The sequence below is a fragment of the Erinaceus europaeus genome, chromosome 4 (assembly GCF_950295315.1).
Source record: "Erinaceus europaeus chromosome 4, mEriEur2.1, whole genome shotgun sequence".
Lineage (NCBI taxonomy): Eukaryota > Metazoa > Chordata > Mammalia > Eulipotyphla > Erinaceidae > Erinaceus > Erinaceus europaeus.
Window position 1 is genome coordinate 40965313 of NC_080165.1, and position 27050 is coordinate 40992362.

General features: G+C 38.4%; 1 long non-coding RNA gene across 7 annotated transcripts in view; it reads right to left on the bottom strand.

Moving 5' to 3' along the window:
- LOC132538052 (uncharacterized) overlaps positions 1-27050 on the bottom strand; it is a 259911-nt gene that overhangs the window by 153679 nt on the left and 79182 nt on the right. Inside the window, exon 6 of one of the 7 annotated variants that reach the window (XR_009549458.1) lies at positions 13689-14092. The exons of the other annotated variants lie outside the window; for them this stretch is intronic. This is a non-coding gene — a long non-coding RNA (uncharacterized LOC132538052). Of the gene's footprint in view, positions 1-13688; positions 14093-27050 lie in introns of those variants that run through there. 7 annotated transcript variants of the gene reach the window in all.

Below are 27050 nucleotides of genomic sequence, written 5' to 3' on the forward strand. Positions count from 1 at the left end.
CATCTAGCAAAGATCTTTGGTCAGACTACCAACTTTCATTAAAATTCTATTGTTTTGGGTCTATATTTATAAATATTGGATTGTAATTGAATACATTCATACCAGAAGTTTATTGAATATTTACTTCTTCTTATACCATTTTTGTAGACTGTATGTTCTCATTTGCCTAAACCGTTTTTTTTCTCCCTGGTATGACCAGGCTTTCACTGCTTCAGTGAAGCTTGACTCTTTCAGAGAGCAGGAGATGGAGAGATAGAGGAAAGTTGTAGCAATAAGATAGCACCTAAGTAAACAAGGTTATTGCAAGGCAAAGAAGAAAGTAAATATGATTAACTGAATAAATATGTTCAGAATTCTAATGCAAATTTGGACAGAAGAAAAAATAATTTGGGGGTGGTCTTTCATGAGCCTGTTTTTTTAAAATATTTATTTTATTTATTTATTCCCTTTTGTTGCCCTTGTTTTATTGTTGTAGTTATTATTGTTGTTGTCGTTGTTGGATAGGACAGAGAGAAATGGAGAGAGGAGGGGAAGACAGAGAGGAGGAGAGAAAGATAGACACCTGCAGACCTGCTTTACCACCTGTGAAGCGACTCCCCTGCAGGTGGGGAGCCGGGGTTCGAACCGGGATCCTTATGCCGGTCCTTGTGCTTTGCGCCACCTGCGCTTAACCCGCTGCGCTACAGCCCGACTCCCCATGAGTCTGTTTTTAACCAGAGTTGACAACAGCAGAATATAAGTGTTACCTGATTCTACCAGGCAAGATGATCAGAATCGAGTTTTAGAACTAGGAGGACAGAAAGGACATCAAAAACTTTATCAGAGACCTCAGTCCTACCATGTAATTTATCCACAAATGTAGGTTTTAATGAATCTTTCCTTAAATGCCATGGTGGTACGGACAGTGTTATAGGAAATGTGAGTTGGATGTGTTTCCTCTCCTCTATTCTGCAATCAAACTTTAAGAGAACCTTAAGCCCAAATGCAATGCAAAAATCATTGGATAAAGATCAGCATGTAAATAAATCTTCAAACTCATTGTCAATAATGAGACTATCAGAAATCCATCACTCTGTATTTGAATAAAATACTAAATTTAAGAGAATAACTTTAAAATGGGTTATATCAGTAACTTTGGGTTTCATGCGATATTGGGCTTATTTATTTATTTATTTATTTGCATTTCTTCTATTTTAGTTGCCTAAATCTACACTGTGGAATTAAAAACAGCAGAATTGACTTTGGATCACATTATGTTACTGCCTTCCTCAAAAAACGTGTCTCTGTGTCTCATCATATCATATATAGAGAAGTATGGACAAAAGTTTTCTAAACAACTAAAAAATACATATCTAGGTTACCTAGCTGTTCAAAGTGGAAGACACATGGAAGGCAATTGTTTTCCTTGGAAATGTACACTACATTTTAACAAAATTCATGGCTCTCAAAAGAAATACACTGACATTTTTCACAGTGTTGCCCCCATTTAACTGACCATGAAATGTGTTTTTACACAATGCCTCATGGTACACAAGGGCTGCATAAAATATAGTTAGAAATTTTGTTCTAAGCTCCTAAGTCTATCATTCAATATTTAAATATCTGGCCCCAATTTTTTCTTCATCATAATTAACAACATGCATTCAAAACTACGAGCAGTGAAAATCTCATATCCACCACTCAATAGAGCCAATTTTACCTCCTATCCACATCCTGAACAGACATGATTTTGCTAGTTTGCTCAGATAATTTCTCATCTAGAATTTCTACTTCAGTCACTGTAAAAATCAAATACCCAAACATGAGACAAAATTCTACCTCCTTTGTGGGCCCCCATAGGACCTTGCCATCAACAATGGTAGATAATGTTCCATCCTCTTATGGGAAGATAGACAACATACTCTATGGTACACCTGAGGAAGATGGGTCAATATTGGGGCAGCTTGGAATGTTCCTACACATGACCACAGAATGTGAGCTCAGATCTACAGGAATACAGAGGTCACATAGGTGCCTAAGCTGAATATGGGCCCCAGATCATATCAAATCAGTGGGGCTCACAGTCAACAATATTTATACCCCTTTCCCATATTAGGGAGCTACTCTCTTCCCTGATCCAGATTTCTGGTCCTTTTCCTAGCCATGACATAATCTCCCCAGAAATAACTTGGATATACCTGCATAACATATTTTAGGCTCAGGGGAAAAAAGAAAAAGAAAAAGAAAAAACCAGTATAGCCACAGGCCCTTTGGAATATAACTAAAATATGCCTACTAGCTATCTACAAAATGGACCCCAACTCTTCATCTGCACTATTCCAATCTTTAGGTCCGTGATTGGTCAACAATTTGTATGGCTTTGTATGTTAACTCTCTTTTCAGCCACCAGGTTCCAGATGCTAGCATGATGCCAACCAAATTTCCCTGGACAGACAACCCAACCATTGTGTCCTGGAGCTCCCCTTCCCCAGACCCCTTCTTCACTAGGGAAAGAGAGAGACAGGCTGGGAATATGGATCGACCTGTCAATGCCCATGTTCAGTGGGGAAGCAATTGCAGAAGCCAGACCTTCCACCTTCTGCATCCCACAATGACTTTGGGTCCATACTCCCAGAGGGTTAAAGAATAGGAGAGCTATCAGGTGAGGGGATGCTATATGGAGAGCTGGTGGTGGGAATTGTGTGGCTTTGTCCCCCTCTTATCCTATGGTTTAGTTAATATTTCCCTTTTATAAATATTTTTTAATTCTACCTCCTACACAATTCTTCTACATATTCCCTTTCCCAAAAGGAATCATCCCAAATAATGCTAATAAAGTTGGATAAATTAGATAAACAAAGAAAGTCTTTCAAACTTGATGTCAGTGATGAAAACAGCAGAATCTAGAAGACCAGAGTATAAACTAAATAAATTATTTTTTGAAAACTTCCTTGAAATTAGAGCCAAACGATAAGGCACTTTTGAGGTACATATCTTTATAGTACAAGTTTATTTACTGTGTATATCAGATTCCCCCAACTATCCAAGAGCTGGCTGAGGTAGGGTCAGTTTTATTTTTACTATGATACCAACACACAGAATTTTGGTCTACCAGAAAATATGCCATATGATAAATTAGAAGCCTATACTGTTAGTACCAAATGGTATATCATTGTCACACATGACTTTTGACATTTAGTCAATACAGTACCCATGAACTGTGAAAATTCTCAAGAAACTTTGTGAAATGTTATCTATACTTACTTGACTATGTGAGAGATTTTCATGAAATCTCTCATAGCACACTAGGGTTGCATTAAAACATAGTTAAAAAGTCATATTTTACTTCCTCCATTCCAGAATTACTCATATGGTTCCCATCCTTCCAGAGAACTTCAACCCCCCTGGGCCTATCTAAACAGGATAGCATGGTCTAGCTCTATGAAAGAAATGTGTTTATAGTGTACAGTATCTGCTTCTCAGAAATCACACCAAGAAAGTTCACAGATATCTAAAGGCACAGATAAATTCATTTGTAACTTTAAACTACAGAGTAAACAGATACTACATCAGGATAGAATATAATACACATTCACCAGTAAAGCATCTAAAAAATTGCTCAGAAAAGAAAACAGCTGCTAATTTAATGGTCAAATTTCAAGTTTTCCTAATAAGGAGGATAATACTATGAATAGACCATTTGAAAATGACTAAAACACCAGATGCTATCATGATGCCAACCTAAATTCCCTGGGCACATGACTCCACCATGTGTCATGGAGCCCCACCTCCCCAGAGCCCTGCCCCACTAGGGAAAGAGAGAGACAGGCTGGGAGTATGGATCAAACTGTCAATGCCCATGTTCAGCAGAGAAGCAATTACAAAAGCCAGACTTTCCACCTTCTGCACCCCATGATGATCCTGGGTCCATACTCCCAGACGGTTAAAGAATAGGATAGCTATCAGGGGAAAGGACTGGATATGGAGTTCTGGGGTTTTGAATTGTGTGGAATTATACCCCTCTTATCCTATGGTCTTGTCAATATTTCCATTTTATAAATAAAAATTTAAAAAAATGACAAACACTGTTGAAGTAGTTCTGCTATATAGCTCCAGATTTATGATTACTGTTCTGTGACTTAAATTCAGGAACATTCAAATTTGCCTTTGTGAAAAAATAAAGAAAACTGATGAAAACCCCTGAGTAGTTGGGCTCTGTTCAAACCCTGGTTCTGTTTCTTGCTAGGTAATCTTAGGGGGAATTTGTTCATTGAGATCAGTTTCCTAATCAGACAAATGGGGAAATATAGTACCTACTCAATTGTACTGTGAAGTGACAAAGAAAATACTTTTGATGCCTTTTCAACATCACTTGATGCTACATTGTTATATCCTTGTGATCTAGTGAAAAGCGTCCTGAAAGCCAGAACTACAAACACTAAATAATTTCATATGCAAAGCTTCATCATGCACCTCTTAATGTCATTCTGTGCCTTTGCATGGGTTATTTTAAGAAGAGCAGAAAAAAAAAAAACTGGCCATGGGAGCTTATTAGTAATAAATAACTCCAGTTCTGTAAGTCCTACCTCTCTCCTGCAGGGAAATAAAATTACAACTTTAGACAAACAATAACCATCACAAGAAAATCCATTAAGCATTTAAATTACAATTCTGATATCGACATATCAGTGGAAGTTGTGTGCTTGCATTACATTGTAATTTAATTTATATATATTTGCCACATTATCACCTGGGCATGGCTTTATCATCATGTAGAATCAGTCAGCATGAAAGCTTTGCTTTTCCCTTGATCAAAGAGTCAAATTCTAAAAGGAAAATCTACCTTTTTATTTTATTTTTTAAATTTATTTATTGGATAGAGACAGTCAGAAATCAAGAGGGAAGGGAGGGATAGAGAGAGTGAGAGACAGAGAGACATACCTGCAGCATTGCTTCACCACTTGTGAAGCTTTCCCCCTGCAGGTGGGGACTGGGGGCTTGAACCTGGGTCCTTATGCACTGTAACATGTGTGCACAACCAAGTGTGCCACCACCCGGCCCCAGAAAATCTACCTTTTAACAGTACTTTCATGTAACACATTAATGAATACTTCATGAAGGGGAGGCACATTTTTGTTTTTGTTTATTAAAACACTCTTCAGATAAAACTACACTCAAGAGTTATTTTATTATCAAAGAGACATAAATTAGCTTTAAAAAGTCTTGATAGGTATCAATTGGAAAACTATCTGAAACTCACACCTACTTGGAACGTTTCTAAGTATTATTATTTATATATTCTTTTTGCCCATCATTTTTTCCTATAACTAAAAATCAACATCACTTTTTTATTGTTGAATCTTACACGCCTACAAGAAACACATATAGCAGTCGATGAAGCTGCTCGATTCACCATCAGTGGATTCGATTTAATATGCTATAATCTCCATCCTAAACACGGCCGAGCCATCTACGCCAAATCGTGTCTTGCGGACGTTTACTATACGGTCTCTTCAACCTTCTACGACTCCATTACTATTGGATCTATTCAGCTCGTCAACGTATATAAGCCTCCCAGTGCCTCATGGGATAATGAGGTCCTGCCTAGCCCGGATCACCCAGCCGTTTACGTTGGAGACTTTAATAGTCATCACCAAGACTGGGGATATTCCTCCACTCGTGCTGACGGCTCTATCTTAGCCGACTGGGCTTCAGCGAATGACCTCTCCCTATTATACAATCCCAAACAACCAGGCTCTTTTCACAGAGCTAGATGGAATAAAGACTCATCACCCGACCTGTGCTGGATTAGCACAGTCAACGGCCAAGCCTTTCCCACTACGAGACAAGTTCTCAAGATCTTCCCGCAGTCATCACCGCCCAGCTATCATCCACATTGGTCTCCAGCTCCCACTGATTCTGTGCTCGGAGAAACTAAGATGGAACTTTCGGAAAGCAAACTGGCGTCTGTTCAGTGATCTTACCAACAAATCTATTCCTGCAATTCCAATTAACTCTATCCCCTCTGAAGATTCCTACAGGCACTTCTGCCAAGCCATCTTCAAAGCAGCTTCCCAAGCCATTCCTCGTGGGAGACGTGCTAACTATACGCCTTGTCTTGATGCTGAATGCGAGCAACTACTAAAGCAGTATGATGAGTCGGGCGACCCAGATGTGGCTGACCATCTCATTGCCTCCCTGGATGCAGCACGCCAAGCCCGCTGGCAACAACTCACGGAAAGTCTGAACTTCACCCACTCAATTAGGAAGGCCTGGAAGCTTCTTCACAGACTGGGTGCCGGTAGCCAACCCTCTCCCGTCTCCCATCCTCCCGTATCTCCAAACTCAGTGGCCAGTCACCTAACTCAAGTTGGACGTGCTAAGATCGACCCAGTCTGGAAAAGAGAAATTTCCCATGAGTGGTCATCCCACTTCCGGTTATCTTGTCCATCTCCAAAACTCTCTCCCTTTACACTGTCTGAACTGGAAGACACTTTGAAGAGGGTTAAACCGGGAACAGCTGCTGGCTATGATAACATCACCCCAGAACTCATTCTTAACCTGGGTCCCGCAGCAAAGAAGTGGCTCACTTCATTCCTGTCCCACATCTTGGAATCTGAGTCTATGCCCAAAGTTTGGCGTCGTGCGAAGATTATAGCGGTTTTGAAACCAAAGAAAGACCCAACACTGGCCGCCAGCTGTAGACCAATTTCTCTCCTTTCCGTGTGCTACAAACTACTTGAGAGGCTGCTTCTGTCACGTATTTCTCATCTTACAGAGAAATTCCTATCACCCGCCCAAGCTGGTTTCCGCCCAGAAAGATCTACCTGCGAATAAGCCCTGGCCCTCTCAACTTACATTGAAAATGGATTCCAGAAGAATTTAAAGACGGGTGCTGTCTTTGTTGATCTCACAGCAGCCTATGACACGGTCTGGCACCGTGGTCTCCTAGTCAAGATCTCAAGATGCCTGCCTCCATGGGTGGCCAACACTATATAGTTTCTTCTCCAAAACAGAAGATTCCAAGTGCATCTGGGTGACAAGTCCAGCAGATGGAGACTTGTCTCAAGTGGCCTCCCCCAGGGCTCTGTTCTGGCTCCTACGCTATTTAATATTTACATCAATGACCTCCCAGAAACTTCCTCAAGGAAGTTCATCTACGCTGATGACATCTGCTGTGCAACTCAGGCATCCAAGTTCGACATCCTTGAGGAAACACTCACGAAAGACATGTCTCTGATATCTGATTACTGTAAAAAATGGGGACTAATCCCTAGCACTGCAAAAACGGTATCATCTGTTTTCCATCTACACCATGCCTCGGCCTCGCGTGAGCTTAATGTGCAGCTTGGCGGTACGAGAATCCGGCATGAAGCCCAGCCAGTCTATCTTGGCGTTACTCTTGATCGCACTCTGTCATTTCACAAACATCTCATAAAAACTGCAGCAAAGGTGGGCTCGAGGAATAACATCATTGCAAGACTGGCCAGCTCCTCATGGGGTGCGAGCACTTCCACACTACGATCATCATCTCTGGCATTATGCTATTCCACTGCAGAATACTGTGCCCCAGTATGGTTCCATAGCCCCCATGTCCACTTGGTCAATTCCAAAATATATTCCTCCATGAGGATAATTTCTGGAACCATCCGTTCCACCCCGGTTCCGTGGCTGCCAGTTCTTAGCAACATCGCCCCGCCAGATATTCGTCGGGATGCAGCATCATCTAAGTTCATTTCCCACGTCTACGCTCGACCGGACCTGCCAATATATGCGGATATCTTCACCCACCCTGTCCAACGCTTGACGTCTCATCATCCAATCTGGTCCCCTACGCCTACACTGAACTTCTCTGTCCCAGACTCTTGGAAACAGAGTTGGCAGTCAGCTGAGGTAAAGAACAAACACCTCATCACAGACCCCTGCAAGCGTCAACCCGGCTTTGACCTAGCACGTTATGATTGGGCCCTCCTCAATCGCTATCGAACAGGCCATGGCCTGTGCGCCGCTATGTTCCATCGCTGGGGAGCCAGAGACGACCCGAACTGCCCCTGCGGCTACAGACAGACTATGACCCACATAGTCAACGACTGCCACCTCTCCAGATTTAAAGGAGGTCTCGAAACTTTACATCAGGCTCAACCTGACGCTGTTGACTGGCTACGGAAGAAGGGCAAATGCTAGAAGAAGAACACTCCTTTCATGTTTTACAAGATATCTTTATACGTTTTGTTGCTTGCTGTAGTTAATTTCACACAGAAATTTTCAATATGCTTAATAAAGTCACCCACCTCCTCTGGGTTTCTGCCCTCCCCCACCCTGGTTTTTTTTTCACCTTTTTTTTTTCTTTTTTGTTTCTCCCTTTTGAGAATTGCTTTTTTGGTGTTTGATGATGATATAAAGTGGAAGTGACAGAGTGTAAGCTGCAAACTAAATCCAGCTTCAAAATCACTTGGCTGAATTCACCACTCTTCATGAGAACATTGTCTCAGTGTCTCTGAAGACGGAAAGACTTGATTTCCACTCACCTGATTTCTATCCCAGGGTAGAATTAAATGGTAAACAAGTAAAATGAAGAGTTTTACACTGCAGCATATGCTGAAGTGCTTCACACTCTACATGTATTATGTAAAATACATAAAACATAAGCTTCTTTTTATATATGAAATGATATATAATTAAGTACAGATGAATATATATGATATGTATCTACACTCATATATAGTAACTTAAGCAATTTTATATAGTCTCTAATATACTCTAAAGGTAGAAAATGAGATTTTAAAATTTGGGTCTGATCTGCACATCATATTACAAAGATGTCTGAATTTTGCAGGAAACATGTTTGCCTATTTTATCACTGTCAAAAAGCTAAGAATTAAAAAATACCATATTTTTCTTCATACTGTCATTTCCACATAATATCTCAGAGAGATAACCATTTATGTCTACCACTCTAACCTATGTTTATTTATAAATACCGTGGAAATTTTGTTTAGTATTATACTTCTACAAAATTAAAGGAGTTTAAGATCACTCAGCTTCAGTTCCTTCCCTGCAGGTATGTGTCAACCACAGGAGGAATTAAAGACATAACGTATTTCCTCAGAATTTAATGTAAAGCTGGTTCAATTTGAATCTGTCTAGAAATGGAATTAGTTAATGAAAAACGAAATGCTTGCTTGTATACACACAAACACACACACACACACAATACATACACACACACACTATTTTTTAGGCCTGCAAGATAATTTCCCTCTATAGCATGCTTGATTTGTCACATGCCCAACCCAGGTACTACCTATGATCCCTAGCACTGGAGAAAAAAAGTTAGACTATCAAAATAGTTTAGGTGGATAGTATGCTCTTCCCTCATGTGTGTGACCCAGGTTCAAACCTCCCTACTACAGTGAAGGAAGCTTCAGTGCTATTCTATCTGTCTGTCTGTCTGTGTATCTATCTAATCTACCTCTCCCTCCCTCCTTCTCTGCCTTTACTGTCTTAATCAATCACTAGCCTGGAGCAGTGGAGACCTGGTGAGGTTAAAAAAAAGGAATGAAAGAAAGAAAGAAAGAAAGAGAGAGAGAAAGGAGGAAAGAAAGGGAGGTAACATGACGCGTGTGTGTGTGTGTGTGTGTGTGTGTGTGTGTATTTCCCACAACACCAGTCTAACAGTCTAAACACAGGAATTAATGAGCATTAATGAGGCTCAGCGTCTGGCTCTCTGCTCAACCCTCTGCAGACTTCCTGTCTACCTATTGCTGACTCCAGTTGTTCCATGTAAAAGATCCCATACTGGGTCTGCGGACCACTAGTAGCTAAATGGCAAGGGACTCTGATATCATTTCCCTCCTTTTTATAGAGCTGCTTGACCTCACTTTTCATAATGAATCTCTTTAAACACAAGTTTATTCATTCCCTCAACTGATGTAATTCTTATTAGAATTTCAATATACAAGCACAACTAGGAGTAAACTAGGAGTAAGCTTGTAACTCCTATACAAGTATAAAATGAAAATAAATTTTAAAAAACTCATGGAGGAAGCTATAAAACAATAATTAAAAACATTTTATTTCAAAATTTTATTTTAACAAGGGTACTGGTAGGGGAGGGATGGGGAGGGGAGGGGAGAGGGAGAAAGAGGATGAAGAGGAGGAGGGGAGTGGGGGAGGAGGAGGAGGAGGAGAAGGAAAGACACATCTGATCAATTCTCAGCTCCGGTTTATGTCGGATTGAACATGGGACCTTGGAGCCTCAAGCATGAAAGTCTTTTGCATAACTGTTATTCTATCTTTCCTCCCCAAATCAACACAGTTTACCAATATTGAAGTTGAATGTGGAAGTGAGTTTTTTCTATAACTAATTTGTCCCTTGTAGTCTGACTGTACCTGAGTTTCTTTCGATTTAAGAGTGACTGCTCTAGGCAGAAAGGTAACTATCCTCCTACTGTTATTTCTAGCAGAACATTAAAAAAAAGAGGACATTCATCTGAAATTTGACAGACACTCACTGGTTTATATCCATTTTTTAATAGCCATAAAGACTACTACTCAGGGGCAGGCTCAAACATTAACGCAGGTGATATTTTATGTGGTGATCTTGTAGATGAATAATATCTAGATGATTCAGAATGTATTTGTATCAGTTTACTCTTGCTATCAAAATGAAAACAGTGTTACAGGTTCTAGTAGAGAAGTCAAGTTCCGAAGATTCCATGCTCTGGAGAGAAGACTATAGAACCCAGCTGATGACCACATCTCCAGATTCCCTCTTCTATTACTTTCTCAGTCCAGCTACCATATGGGAAAGCAATACGATGAGTCAATGCCTCATGTAGAGCTATGTCTTGCTTTCCAAGAATATTCATCATTTAAAAATAAACTCTTGGAATGGAATACAACACTGTAATCCAGAGTGAGTTTTTAACTTTAGAACCTCAGGCATGATGGGGGGGGGGGAGAGAAAACAGCTATGCAAGGCAGTCAGCCAGCAGAAAAAGAGGAAAGGAAAAAAAGTTTCATTTAGGGGTACATGTTTTTAGAGGGAAAATTTCTGTTCCCATAGTGCTCTAATAAAAGCACATTCTGCATGGATTTCTTTTCATGTCTTTTCCAAAAGTATTTTGACGATTAGTATCACTCTCATGGCAAATGACAATTTATAGTATTTGATATTAATTATACACATGTGGATGTATACACATGCCACACCTATGTGTCATGCAGGCTTTCCAACTTAGGTTTAAGTAGCTAAAAGCAACAGATGATTTCCTGACTTTCTCTGAGGGGAAAGAAAAAAATAACATGTGTGTCCTCAAAGGCAGAAGTAGCCCTGAAATTAAAATTTGTCTCTCTTCTGTTACTGTTGCTGCCCAATTGTCAAAAATAGACAACAGTGTTCAAACTAGAGGCAGAAAAAAAATCCATACCCAAGAGGAAACTCACAAACTCACTTAAAAATGTTCTAACCTGAGAAGAGAACAGCTATATTCTCAACAAATGTCCTAAGGTGTACTATGTGAAATTCTTTTTCTACTCTCTCTCTCTCTCTCTCTCTCTCTCTCGTTTGTGCCTTTCAAAAACACTAAACAGCAATGAGATCATCATAAATGACAGCAACTCACAACAAACGAATATGCTAACATGCATTGTTTCTCACACTCTGGCAAGAGTTTCACATTCACATTCAGAATTTTGAGTTATAGAAAATCATCATAACTGATAGTATTTCCACATTTTCAATACCTACACACAGCTACTTCCATAAGTTTAAATATTGAAACTAGAGTTCTAAAAATATCACTAACACAGTCTGATACAAAAGGACATTTCATCTCAGTGCAATATCCATGGACTTATTTATAGCTGATTTATGAAATATTTAATGCAGGAATTTAACACAATACAAGAATTTTTTCTCACCAGGTTTATTGATAGGATTCAGTGTCCACACAACCACACCATTCTAGGTGGGCCTTTTAAAATAGAACATGGGAGACAGAGAGTGATTGAGGAGAGAGATAGAAAGAGGAAAGACACCTGCAGCACTGCTTCACTGATTGGGAGGATTCCTCCCTGTAGGTAGAAAGAGAGACTAAACTTGGGTTGTCACGCTTGGTAAAATGTTTGCTTTAACCAGTTAGCTAACATCTGGTCATCATTTTATTATCATTTTATGGGGGGGTTAATGGTTTGCAAATAGTTGTTGTACAGTTACTCTCCCCGATGAGATGTGTCTACAAAACATTTTCACTCCCAAAATATGAACAATTCATTAACTGAGTAGGGTTGCCATGACAAAGTACCACAGATTGTCTCCTGTCTTCATGAATCTACCAATCCCTCCCAGTGCACTGTTTTGTAAGATAGACAGTGAGAATTAAACACAGAGAAACCAAGACAACACTGAAAGCTTCTCCTTTGCACAAGGATTGTATGTGGTGGCCAAGGTCTCAAACTCAACTCAGGTAGGTCCTTGTACACTGTAAAATGTGCACTCTACCAGATTGCCCCATCCTCATGTTTTACATTTCTTCATAGTTCTAACATTTATTTTTGTGTATTTTTAAAACTTTGCCTTTTGTCTTTCTAACATGCATTTCTTTTTTCTTTTGGGGAAAGATTTTCATGAAAGTAAGTAGTGCACTTCATAGCTCTGGGAGTGGTGCTTGAGATTACACCAAAAGTCACTGGGGTTTCAAATTTACAAATTCTATGCTCTAATGCTGAGCTGTCCTCCAGCACTAAGAGAAGCATTTAAATCAAAATATTTCCATTTACATAGAGTTTTAGCTGCATCTCCCACAGACTGTGAAATTTTTGTTATGCAATATTATCTCAAAAGAAATCTTTCTTTGATCTACGGATTACTTATAAGTATACTGTCTAATTCCCAAATGTGGGGACACTTTTTAGATGAGTTTCTGTCATTAACTCCTAGTTTATTTTGCTATTGTCAGAGAACAAACACTCCTTTTTAAATCAAAGACTTTTTTGAAAACTCAACATATGGCTTAACAATTCGAATTGAAACAAGGTTAAAAACAGCATAGATTAATATAGCTTCTTTAGTGTAGCATTAATTCCAAACCATCAGTTACTTATCGGATTACTTAGGTTGAACAAGCTAGAAACAAATATTAGATGAAAAAAGAGTAATGCATTAAAGGATAGGTGAAAAGTTGATAATTAAGAAAGTTGAACAAAATATTTAGTTTTTAAAATGAGTATATGTATTTAGAAAATGCCAACTAAAGAAGTTAAAAATTGCACCAAAATAAAGGATTCTGGGGTAGGAGGGGTGTTCAGGTACTTGGAACATGATGGTAGAAGAGGACCTAGGTAGGGGACTACAATGTTATGCAGAAAGCTGAGAAACTTTACACATGTACCAACAATTGTATTTACTATTGGCTATAAACCATTAATACCCCCAATAATTAAAAAGTAGCATAATTATATCTTGGAGTTGCACTTTCTGAAAAATCCCATATATTTTGTAATCAAAATACTACTTCTGTAGTAATTAAGTACCAGGAAATAGCAATAAATCAAGAAAGTACCATAAAACACATCCTATGTCAAATTGAGCTAAACTAGTACTAGAGATTTCTTTAAGAAGTATCTAGAAGGGGCTGGCTGGTAGCTGGCACCCAGCACAAGGACCAGCATAAACCCACCTGCAGGTGGTTTGCTTCAGAGGCAGTGAAGTAGGTGTGCAGGTGTCTTTCTCTCCCCCTCTCTGTCTTCCCCATATCTCTCAATTTCTCTCTGTTCTATCCAACAACAAAGACAACTATAACAACAACAACAATAATAACAACAATGATGAAACAAGGGCAACAAAAGGGAAAAATTAGCCACCAGGAGCAGTGGATTCGTAGTGCAGGCACGAAGCCCAGAAATAACCCTGGAGGCAAAAAAATAAAATAAAATAAAATAAGAAATTAAAAAAAGAAATATCTAGAAAAGGAGATGATCCAATATTAATGTTTATATAAAAAGTGTATATACAATAAAAATACAAACCTTTTCTTCAAAGATTCCCCAGTACACCACAGGAGAAATAAGCATGCCAAGCAACCTTTATATATTTTTAAATGATGGCAACCTAAAAATGGAAAAAAAAAAAAAAGGAAATCCTCAATACTCATTGTCTTAATTTAGAGAGAACCATTTAGTTAATTACAGCTTCCCCCAAACTTCTGGAAGGCTGGGTTGAGAAGCTTTCAGTAAGAATAAACATTATTGAGATGACTTGCTAGTTGAAGACTTGACCTTCATAATGTATCAAAAAGCTAAACAGTATCCATAGGATTCAAGTCCTGAAACATGATGGCAGAGGAGGACCTAGTAGGGGTTATATTGTTATGTGGAAATGTTATGCAGTACAAACTATTGTATTTTTACTGTTGACTATAATCCATTAATCCCCCAATAAAGAAATTGTAAAAAGGAGGGGGAGGGACTAAAATGCCCTGATCCAGCTTTCTGGTTCAATTCCCAACTCTGACACCAACTTCCCAGACAATACTTTGAGCCCACCTGCATGCTAGCTGTCAGGCCCAGGCAAAATTAGCAAATTCACAGGCTCCTTGGAATAAACCTAAAATGGACTTCCTTGCTTCTTCCAACATGAAGACCCTAAATCTCATCTTCTGTACTCCTACCTTTAGGCTCCTGATTATTCAAAGATTTGTTCTGCTTTGTATCTTAATGCTTTTCAGATACCAAGTTGGAAGTGCTACCATGACACCAACCTGACTTCCTTGGGCAGACAACCTCACCAATGTGTCCTGGAACCCCGCCTCCCCAGAGCCCTGCCCCACTAGTTAAAGATAGAAACAGGCTAGAGGTATAGATTTACCTGTCAATATGCATGTCTAGTGGAGAAGCAATTACAGAAGCCAGACCTTCTACCTTCTGCTCCCCATAAAGATCTTTGGTCCATACTCTGATAAGGATAAAGCATAGGGAACCTTCCAATGGAGGGGATGGGGTATGGACCTCTGGTAGTGGGAACTGTATGGAATTGTACCCTTCTTATCCCACAATCTTGTTGATCATTATAAAGTCACTAATATAATTTTAAAAAGAAAGTGACTAAACAAACCTTTCCTGAATATTTTATAGTACATACTAAGTACAGGGGATTTTTTAAGGATAAATTTACTTTTATTAATGTCAAGGTAATAGTTTTCTAACTTATCAGCTTTCACAGGTAGTTTCTTTCCTCCTCCTTATCCTCTTCCTCCTCTTCCTTTTATTTATTTATTTATTTATTTATTTATCTCTCTTCTCTCTCCCAGTCCTGATAGAACTGGAGTTCATAGCCCTCTGTTCATCTTCCCCCTACCATTCCTCCCCCACTGGGAGTATAAATCAAAATTCTTTTGTGGGTACATGAGATAGGAATTCTGGCTTCTGTAATTGCTTTTCCCCTGGACATGGGCATTAGCAATCAGTCCAAACCCCTAGCCTATTTCTATCTTTTCCTAGTGGAGTAGGTTTCTGGAGAAGTGAGGCTCCAGGATACATACATTGGTGAGGTCATCTGCCCAGGGAGTACAGGATGAAATTGAATTGTAATAGCATCAACTTGGTGGCAGATTATCGGGACTGGAAGGTTGACAATCTCAGACTTGTCTCTGGATGCAATCCAAAAAAGAAAGAAAGAAAAAAAAAAGGCAGTGGTGGCATAACATGTCATGGTGGCACTGCATTGCATTGATTACCTGAAGTCAACAGAGGCAGTATAACAGGATAAGGGATCAAGACAAAAGGCATCAAAAAATACAAAGTCCCAGAGGTTCCAGGACTGGGAGAAATATGGATTTTAAAACTAATGGGTAAGGTCCCTTGTAGTTTTGGGATTAAAAAAAAAACAATAGACAATCATTTTTATTTTATTTATTTATTTATTTTTAATTTTTTTATTTATAAAAAGGAAACATTGACAAGATCATAGAATAAGAGGGGGTCAACTTCTCACAATTCCCACCACTAGACCTCTGTATCCCATCCCCTCCCCTGACAGTTTTCCTATTTTTTAACCCTCTGGGAGTATAGACCCAAGATCATTGTGGGATGAAGAAGGCTGAAGGTCTGACTTCTGTAATTGCTTCCCCGCTGAACATGGGCATTGACAGGTCAATCCATACTCCCATCCAGACAATCATTTTTATAACCAAGTTAGTTGAGAACTTATTTTTCTTCAAAAATCCTATAGTTGAGATTTACCTTACTATACTTGACTTCATCATGCTTTATGTCATTTAATGATATCTATTAATAACAAAATCTTAGATAGTGACAAGACCAAATGATTTTGATCCATCTGGTCTAAGGTTATTGATAATTTAGTATTCAAAAAAGACAAAATAAAATAACATATTTCAAACTGCTTAAACTATTTAAGCCCAAAGTCTGAATTTAATTAGTTTACAAATACATTAAACACTTAAACTAAAGAAATATATATTCATATTAAGATGTAGGCAGTTATAGAATTTGAAATAGTCACTGTATTTTTCCTGGATTATTGAATTACTAGTGATTTATAAGACTAAAAATATTTTTCACACTACTCCCACCACCCAAGGACTGGTCCCCATCCTTACCCTCATATAGTGAACATAAAAGCCCCCCCTAGTCCTTTACTTGGGTGCAATACACCAAAGCCAGTCCAATTTCCATTTTCTGCTGTTATTTCTCAGCTTCTGTCTATGAGTGAGATCATCTCATATTCATCCCAGTAGAAACGATTTTAATTTTAATTTTATTTATTTATTTATTTTTTAACCAGACCACTGTTCAGCGCTGGCTTATGGTGGTGAGGGGGATTGAACCTGGGACTTCGGAGCCTCAGGCATGAGAGTCTGTTTGCAAAATCACTATGCTATCTACCCTCCGCATGAGAGACGATTTTTAAAGTCTAGCTTTTTAACTTCTGTAAAAATGAGTTTTAATAAGTATTTTGGAAATGACATGCTCTAATTTTAGCCAAAATCATGGCAAGGACTCACATGTTTGCTATCACCTTTCAAAATAAAAACTGCACATATGCAGCTTCTGGAAATGCCACGTTCCAACATGTTCTAAGTAATACTATATTCAGAGGGACTTTGGTTTGCTGTGATGATATGGGTTCAAGCATATGATCCTGTGTTAATGAAAATTCTCCTTTACAAAGATTCATTTTAATCACTCTTACATAAACCTTATATCAGAGCCAATGAACAGCCCTTCATACTACAACTATGTGGGTTGTTTTTATTCTTTTTTTTTAAGTTTAATCACACAAGATATTCTTATACAGCAACCGATTAACTTGGCCTCAATTCCAAACCAAACCTTGGAAAACAGAGTCCACACTATTTTGAGGCTTTCTACAGTATCTGGAAATGGGATTAGAGTATTAAAATTGCATATATATCCTCTTATCCTACAGTTTAGTCAATTTTTCCTTTTTATAAATAAAAATTTAAGAAAAAAGAACTGCCTCTTCGAGACAGGCTGGGGCTATGAAGTGACCTGCTGACGCCCATGTTCAGTGGGGAAGCAATTACAGAAGCCAGACCTTCCACCTTCTGCACCCCATAATGACCCTGGATCCATACTCTCAAGAGGGATAAAAAATAGGAAAGCTATCAGGGGAAGGGGTGGAATACTGAGTTCTGGTGGTGGAAATTGTGTGGATTTATACCCCTCTTATCCTATGGTTTTGTCAGTGTTTCTTTTTTATAAATCAAAATTAAGAAAAAAATTTAAAAATAAAATAAAATTGCATATATATATATATATATCTTTTCTACTCAAATTGAAGAGGCAACTTAATTTTTCCTATTGGAGCAAGGGGCAAAGTCTTTTATCATCATTCATCATCAAGGCTCTTATGACAATTTTGATTTCACAAAATTAGGTTTTGGCCTTAGCCTGCAGGTATCTCCCTATTGCATTCCAGATTAGTCCACCTTTATAGCTAATTCCTGTCAAAATGACAAAGGAGTATTGATTTCTTTTGGTGAGGTATCCTTATCAATGGAAACTTCTATGTCTTGATTGATGGGGTGCTAGTGGAAAGGACCATTAATTGATTTGTAATAAATAAAGCAAAATCTCCACTTAGTCTTGCAATTGATAAAGGCAGCTTGTTCTTTCCTCGTTGGCAGATTTCTTTATTGTAAAATTCACAAAGGAGGGCAACTTAACCATCACCCAACTTATTAATATAACACAGCCTTATTAATGCAATTCCTACCAACATGGGCCAAGTTAAAGGTCACTCAGCATGGTCATCTCAATATTAAATAACCAAAAAATTTAAAAGTCAAATGGAAAATACCATTTCAAGTTACACTGCAATGGAATAGGAAAACCTGCAGCTCTACAACAAGATTATCTTAATTCAAATTCCAACTTAACATTTATTAAGCATTTTTGCTAATTTTCTAAGTCAGCTTTCTCATTTTCAAATTTTTCCAGCCTCTAATTTAAAGAGTAATTGTGCTAAGTGAGATGATAAATGTCTGATAAATGGCACATAATATAACACTTAAGTGGCAAATATATGGCTTTACTCATCTTATTGTTTAGAATGAAACCTGAACAGAAAATCATTTTATCATTTGTCCCTAAACTAGCAGGATAAAGTATAAAACTCACTTAACTGTCTCCTTTAAGGCTCTTTTTCATTAAAAAAAAAAAAAAACTATTTGTACAGTGTTTCTTTGGCACTAGTATTTCTCCATTCCAGGTCAACATTTTCTTTTTAAATTCAGATAAAGAGACAGAGAAAAAGATACCACACATTCAAAACTTCAATATTCTGAGGCCCAGACTGGAATCTCTACCGTGCATATGACAAAGCAAGCATATTACAAAGTTCTTAATGGTGTGTGTGTGTGTGTGTGTGTAATTTTAAAAATATTCTTGGTTTGTTTTCATAAGGGGACTGAATACAAGGATTAGATTTTTAAAAAACAAATTAATAATATATAGCAACATATAACCAAAGTATTCTTACTGTACATATCTTAAATATTATGAATTTGCAATAGCAAATATCTTACCACAGCTAAGAATTCACCATAGTCTTGGCAAAAAATGGCAAGAGCTAGCAGAAAGACAACATGACAGCAATTTGAACTTCAAAATTAATTGATTTTGATCTGCCCTTATTTTATTTCTTTTTATTATTACTGGATAGAGACAGAGAGAAATTGAGAGGAGAGGGGAGATAGAGAGGAAGAGAGACAGAGAGACACCACCTGCAGCCCTGCTTCATCACTCGTGAAGCTTTCCCTCTGCAGGTGGCAGCCAGGAGCTTGAAGCTGGGTCCTTGCTCACTACTGTATGTACACTTAACCAAATGCACCATCACCTGGCCCAGATTGGCCCTTATTTTAAATAGTGAAAAAGGAACACATTTGTTATCAAAAGTTTAAAGAAAAAATAAGTTCCAGGTCTTTTATGTAAATTAAAAAAATTAGAAGCCTAGTAATATACACCAGTAGTATATTTATTGTTGCCTCTGGCCCGAATTCTTGGCAAATGGTTAAAGAGTGGTTTATGTCCCCTTCATTAAAGAAAGCAACAATCTTGTTGCGTGAACCCACAAGTTGCTTGAACAATCTTGTTGCTTGAACCACAGTGTGGGTTCAACAGGGACAAGAAAAACCTCACTTTCTTCTATGACAAGGTTAGTAGCTTGGCACATTAGGAAAATATACTGGGTAAAATATATTTGGTCTTGAGTACAGAATGTGACAAAGGATCTCATGACAAATGGATAATGTACAACAATACAGGCTGACTACTACAGCAATTTGTTAAGCTAATGAAAAGTTGAACCCAAACATGACCATCATGCAATCCACACTATTTCTATAAGGTTTTGCCCTTGCTCCATACACATCATCATATTTTTAACCAATATCTTGGAAGAAGCTAAAGGAAGAATAGTCATCATATTTTGAGATTGTTAAATAAAAAGCAAATATTGATGCTTTATTAGTTCTTCTTCAAATACCTCTGTTTACATTATTACCCTTTATCTTCACAAGTATTTAGTTGTGGGACTTATAATCTTGTGTCTTTCATCTTACAAATAAGAAAGCAAAATGCTGTGGTTAAATTATGCATTTAAAGTAACAAAGCTAAACTGCAGGGCAGAGATTTAAAAATCAAGTCTTTTGAGTTTACATTTTCACCAAAATCTGGGACAAGTAACAATAATTTATATAAGATACAAAATGATCTGACAAGAAAAAGAAGTTTTCTGTCATCTGAAAAATGCCATGAACTAGTGTCCCAGTGCACCCATATGGATGCCAATTTGTCACATGAATGTTCTGAAAATTTAAATTCTATGAGATTGAAAGTATAAATTAGCTAATCCACATAAGCTTCATAACAGAGTAAAGACAATGATGATTACACCATTGTCTCTTATGATCACAAATCACATGGGCAAAGAGATTCAACACTTCGGATATATTTTAAAAGGAATAGAGACTAGTTGGGAAATGGAAGGATAAGAAGAGACAAACAGTCTAGTAATATGAATAAAATTTGAGGAAATATATACAGAGAAAAGAAAACTATTGGACAAAAGAAGTAAGTCAAGAACAGCCTTCAAATACATGGATTTGGATGTGAGGGTGATCTGGCTGCGACATCTGTCACCCCATTGATCGCCAGGGTTGATAGGGCTGATCTGGCTGACTAGGCGGGTGTCCCCTTCCACCCTCACCGCTCCGTGTGCGTCCCTCCCAAAGCTGCGTGCTCGTGCTCCGTAGAAGAGGATGGCCCTCCCTGAACAGACACTGACCGGTCTTCGTTGGAGGGTATAGGAGTAGCTGCGCTCCCCTGCTAGAACCTCCAAACAAGCTCTCAAATACATGGAGTATTGGCTGTGTGTGTGTGTGTGTGTGTGTGTGTGTGTGTGTGTGTGTGTGTGTGTCCCAAGAGGGAGAGAGCAATTCAGTAGTTTATTATGTAACTTTGAATATATATATATATATATATATATATATATAATGATATATATATATATATATATATATCATTGATATTGATATATATATATTATTGCAGGCAACATAGAATAAGAATTTTACTGAGGGAATTAAATATTATGCAATTGTGCTAGCTATGTCTGTTGTCTGGGAATTTCATAGTTCAAGTAGATGAGCAACTGAGAAGGAAATCTGGATATGAAGCAAGAGTAAGCAAACAAAAACGGGGATCCACATTTACCACCAATTCCAACATAGGCAATAAAGTGGACAAGTAGAAGGGTGGTCCCTTCAGTATAATAATGACACACTCTTATCCTAGGATCAGAAAGAAGGTAACGGAGAAAAATATACTGGAGAAGAGGTAAGACCAAACTTCAGCTCTAGAACTGGAGGACCAGAAATGTGACTTGGCCCCCTATAATGATGGTGAAAGCATGAAAACTGGCTGTCTTCCATCTTACAAAACTTTTGACAAATTTCAACTGGTCCCAAGCCTCAGTCAGGAACATACAAAAGAAATGTGTGAGGAAGAGATTCTGGGGATTATATATTTAGTTTAAGTGGTTGTGGCACAAAGGCATAAGAGATGTAAATTTAGATTTCTGACCATTACAGGCAAGTGAAATGCCCAAAGACTGAATGAACTGGAGAAAGTAGGGGATTCTTTGTCACAAGATATGCTTGCTGTTGGCTCAAATACCATTTGAAAAATATTTCAACAGAAGAAAAAGTGCTTTACCTATAAAAAGTGATATTTAAGTTCCTTTCCTTCCCTGAAATACCATAATACTAAAGCAACAGTTTTTTATTAATTTTTAATTTAATTTAAAATCTCACAATGTAGGCATCTGGTTTATATATTATTTGAGCAAGAAAACCATAGAAACCAAAAAATAAAATAATATCCTTATAATTCATTCTGAAATCATTTATAAACTTCAAAAATTGTCATAGTAATAGTAAAGAAATCACAGCTTTCCATTCAATCCTTACATAGTCCAGCCTTCCCAACCACTCTAGTGACAACTAGGAAAGGTATACTGTTGCTTAGCATATATTATAGGAAACCCAATGACATCTGTAATATAAGGACGTTAATGACTTTCAACTTACTTCCATGGTTTTCAACTTACTGGACCCATGAGCTAAAGTGCCCTATTTCCTTCTAAATTCCCTCCAGTGAAACATAACAAGTAGCATGTTTTCTCTTGCTTCTATCAGTGCACCATAAACTAGACATAAAAGTCTGACATATCAGGAGGCAGAATGATGGAGGCAGCTTACATGTAGAATGTGTGAGTTCTACTAAGCGGCCTCCTACTCACTCTTCTGATCAAGTGCCAGTCAAGACTGAATTTCCAAGACTCAAACAGGAAATACTCAATCCAAGTTAACCAAATGGAAGTTCATGGCAGTCTACCAAAACAATAATAATAACAAAAATAACAGAAAAATTTTCCCAATAGCAAAGAGAAAAATCCATATGCTCAACTCCCTATGCCAACAAGTTCTAAACTTATCAAACATGATATGTCCTTTTGCAATTAAATATCATATACTTAGTTAACTTTTATATGGTGGTTTCCTGACCCAATAAATTCAAAGCTCCTGCAGTTTTGCCTCAAAATATTTCAACTTCCAATCTTTTACAAATCACTTTCCATGTCAGATGCCATCTTGCTTTTTCCATTTAATTGTGTATTCCCTTCTTTAATTTATTCCAGACTCTTCCCAAGAGTTTTCTTCCTCCTAACTTGCTGTGATCTATAATCAAAGGCAAAACTTATTTAGATAAGTAATTCTGGTAGAAAATACAGAGGAAAATAACTTAAATCAACACTACCCAAGGACTGTCAAGTTTTCGTGGTATTTTTTTCCACAAGGTGCAGTCTAACAATTTACACTGGAGCAGTTCAAACACTTCCCACTGTGGCACTGTACCAGCTCATGCCATATGTACAAAGTCACCAGCCAGTGCATTTAATGCCAGCAAGAATCTGCAGATTAATGAAATTCTCTACTAATGCTACAGACTTGGCCACAAATTTATTTCTTTTTATATGTAATTAATGCATCTTAAGCTCTGAGTTTATGGCCTGTGCTGATTTTTTTGATGGCCGAGTTACGCCCACCAAGACAACATATTATCCAGACAGCAACCCCAAGGGCAATGTGAGGAGGATTTTCTGATTATGTCATCAAACAGGAAAACTCATAGAGACTCGGGATTAATGCATTTTCCACTGCACTGAAAGCAAGCAGGATGGAGTCATTGGAAGGCAGAGAGAGAGGGAGAACCCCTGATGGGGTGAAGATAGTGTTTTTAATATGACAGTTATAAAGTCACTCAAATTTATTCACATCTTTAGCCTCCAAGCCAGCAATGATCTTAAAACCTCAGCTCAATGTGGTAGAGAACAAATTATATAAGTACTGGATATGAATGCATCCCATAAAGAGTTTCTCTAAACCATGACACCATTCTTGCTCCAGATGGCATGGAAAATAATTTATAAATGACAAAAGTTCAATGGGTATATGGCAGCTGTTCAGCTCCAGTTCTTTGGCCACCCACTTTACTAGAACTAAGAGCTTTCAATAAACTTTTGCTTCTCAGAGGACCTTCGAACAGCATCAGAACACGTGTACAATATGTTCTCTGAAATTATCTGGCCAAATATGAAAGATGAGAAAAATCAAGGTAAATACAAATACATACTATTTTCACTGAAATCCATAATGACAAGCAGGGGCTAACAACAAAGGACTGATTTTTTTCAAAACCAAACTTTACATAATCCTTTTCCCACTTTCATACATACTCATAGCTTTCTTTCACACAGTATTAGAAGTCTCTATAACAGGGGCCTGGTGGTAGCGCAGCGGGTTAAGCACACATGGCCCGAAGTGCAGGGATGAACACAAGGATCTCAGGTCGAGCTGTCAGCTCCCCACCTACAGGGGTCGCTTCATAAGCGACGAAGCAGGTCTGTAGGAGTCTGTCCTTCTCTCCCCATCTTCGCCTCCTCTCTCAATTTCTCTTTGTCCTACCAAACAACAACAGCAATAACAACAACTACAATAACAACAACAAGAGCAACAAAAATGGGGAAAATGGCCTCCAGGAGCAGTAGATTTGTAGTGCAGCACTGAGCACCAACAATAACCCTGCAGGATAAAAAAAAGTCTTTTAGAATATTAACAGCTTAATTTTATTTATTTATTTATTTATTTATTTATTTATTTATTTATTTTTAAATTTTTTTTAAATTTTATTTTATATTTATTTATTTATTTATTCCCTTTTGTTGCCCTTGTTGTTTTATTGTTGTAGTTATTGATGTCGTCGTTGTTGGATAGGACAGAGAGAAATGGAGAGAGGAGGGGAAGACAGAGAGGGGGAGAGAAAGATAGACACCTGCAGACCTGCTTCACCGCCTGTGAAGCGACTCCCCTGCAGGTGGGGAGCCAGGGCTCGAACCGGGATCCTTATGCCAGTCCTTGTGCTTTGTGCCACCTGCACTTAACCCGCTGAGCTATAGCCTGACTCCCAACAGCTTAATTTTAACATTAGTCTTCTCTTGATCCCCTACCTTGTTATACTGCCTCTGCTGACCCTAACTAAATCAATGCAACCAGTGCCACCATGCCACTGCCTTTTCAATTTGGGTTGATCCAGAGACAGCAAGCCTAAGATGTCAACCCTCCAACTCTGATAAACTGGTGAGACCTTTCCTAACACATGGGGCTACATAGTTCCATTTTCCAATGATGCAGTTCTAATGAAGTTACAGGCTGGGTATATGTCTATGCATAAGTTAGGGGAAACTATATACCTCAAAATTAAAGTGTTTGGTAGTCTGCTGTAATTAGATTTAGACTTAATAGTCTCAACAATCTATCAGAAAGGCCTAAGGAAGGTACTGTAAAATTTTTCATCAAATATTTACTACTTAGGTCTAGACACCCTCCTCTCATACCACCAACTTCACATCCCTCAATCACTATCGACTTAACTAGCAACTCAAAGGATCATAAGACTTATCTTCTAGGGGCCAGGGTGGTGGCCCACCTGGTTGAATGCACATGTTACAAAGATATATCTTCTAATCCTTTCTGCAAGCATCAGCATTACTGTCACCCTTTGATAAACTTTAGAAGAAAAAGTGTATACAATTGGCCAAGAGACATACAGGCAAAAATATATTTATCAAATAAAGGACAATCATTGTCCCTAGGACAACCTTTATTAGAACCATCAAACTAGTAAATGCAGTAAAACTTAAGCTAATTTAGACCCCACTATAATCTTAGGTATGATTCCTTCCTAAATTGAAGCCAGACCCCACAAATCTAATTCCAATTTAGATACAACAAAAGATGCTCAATGTTTTAATGACTGGGGAAATGTCTGAACTCATTAGATAAAGAAAAGACTACAAAAGCTAGAAAAGGGCAAAAGACTGGCTCACATAATGATGGTCTTTTAGGTCAATAAAAGATCATCCCATCATCTGGGGCCCTAGTGAGGGAACTTGGATTCCCACATAGATATGTTAAGTGTAGACCTCTAACAGATCTCTCCCCCAACCATCATCACTGGTCACTTCCATCAGGAACGACAGCATAAGCCTTCTTGTGGGCCTCTCTAGGACCTTTATCTCAATATAAAGTAGCAGTGGGAGGGACTTCCCCACCCTCTGAAAGGAGGTTAGGTCAGCCTACACTCCCAATTGAGGAAGATTGCTCCTGAAATGAATACAGCCTCAAATGTTCCAGCTGTGACTGTGGACTGTGAGCTCAGACTGGCAGGGACTCGAAGGTTACACAGGTTCCTGTGCTAAATATGAATATGCATGGGCCCTGGGTCAGATTGATGAGGTAAACAGTTAATTGTATTTATATATTTTCTTCAAGTTGGAGAGCTACACTCTGTCCTAATTTAACTTTCAAGTGTTACTGTCAACTTTGACAACATCCTCCCAGACAATACTTCTAGTTCACATGCATGTTAGCTAACAAGCTCAAACAAAAATTACTTAAGTCATGGGCCACAAGGAACATACCTAAAATAGTCTTCTTAGCTTCACTCTGCCCCAAGGTCCCTATTTTCATATATTCTATTCCTAATTTTTAGTTCCTGCTTACTGTTTAACTTTATTGTTTTGTCCTGCTTTATATCTCACTGCCTTCTAGACACTGCAGACTCTTCTATAATTCCATCTTAACTTCCCTGGAAAAATGACCTCACCATTGTGCCCTAAACCATCATCACCTCTCCAGATCCCTATCCCATTAGGGAAAGATAGAAACAGGCTAGGGGTATCGATCTAACATGCCAATGTCCACGTCCAACAGAGAAGCAATTACAGAAGCCAGGACTCCCACCTTCTTCACCCCATAAAGAATTATGGTCTTCAGAGGGGAGAACTGTTAGGGGAAGATGGCCAGAGGGCTTTGAACTCCAGCTCTATCAAGACCCACACAGAGAAGAGGACAAATCTGGTAAGGTCTTTCCTAACACATGAGACTACCCAGTTTCACTTCAGATGGCACGTTATCTTTTTTAAAAAAATTTTTATATTTATTTATTTTCCTTTTTGTTGCCCTTGTTCTTGAAGTTATTATTGTTGTTATTGGTGTCATTGTTGTTAGATAGGACAGAGAGAAATGGAGAGAGGAGGGGAAGACAGAGAGGGGGAGAGAAAGATAGACACCTGCAGACCTGCTTCATCGCCTGTGAAGCGACTCCCCTGCTGGGGGCTCCAACCAGGATCATTATGCCGGTCATTGCGCTTCGTGCCATGTGCGCTTAACCCACTGCGCTATGCCTGACTACCTAAATGGCATGTTATCTTAATAATTCCATCAGGAACCAATGAGAGGAGGAAAAAGGGAGGTACATTTGCATATAGTAATAGGTGTACGTGTGACTTGGAAAGGAAGAGAGGATAGGGCATTGAGAAATAAAGGGCAGGGAATCCGGCGGTAGCGCAGCAAGTTAAGCGAATGTGGCGCAAAACACAAGGACCAGCATAAGGATCTCGG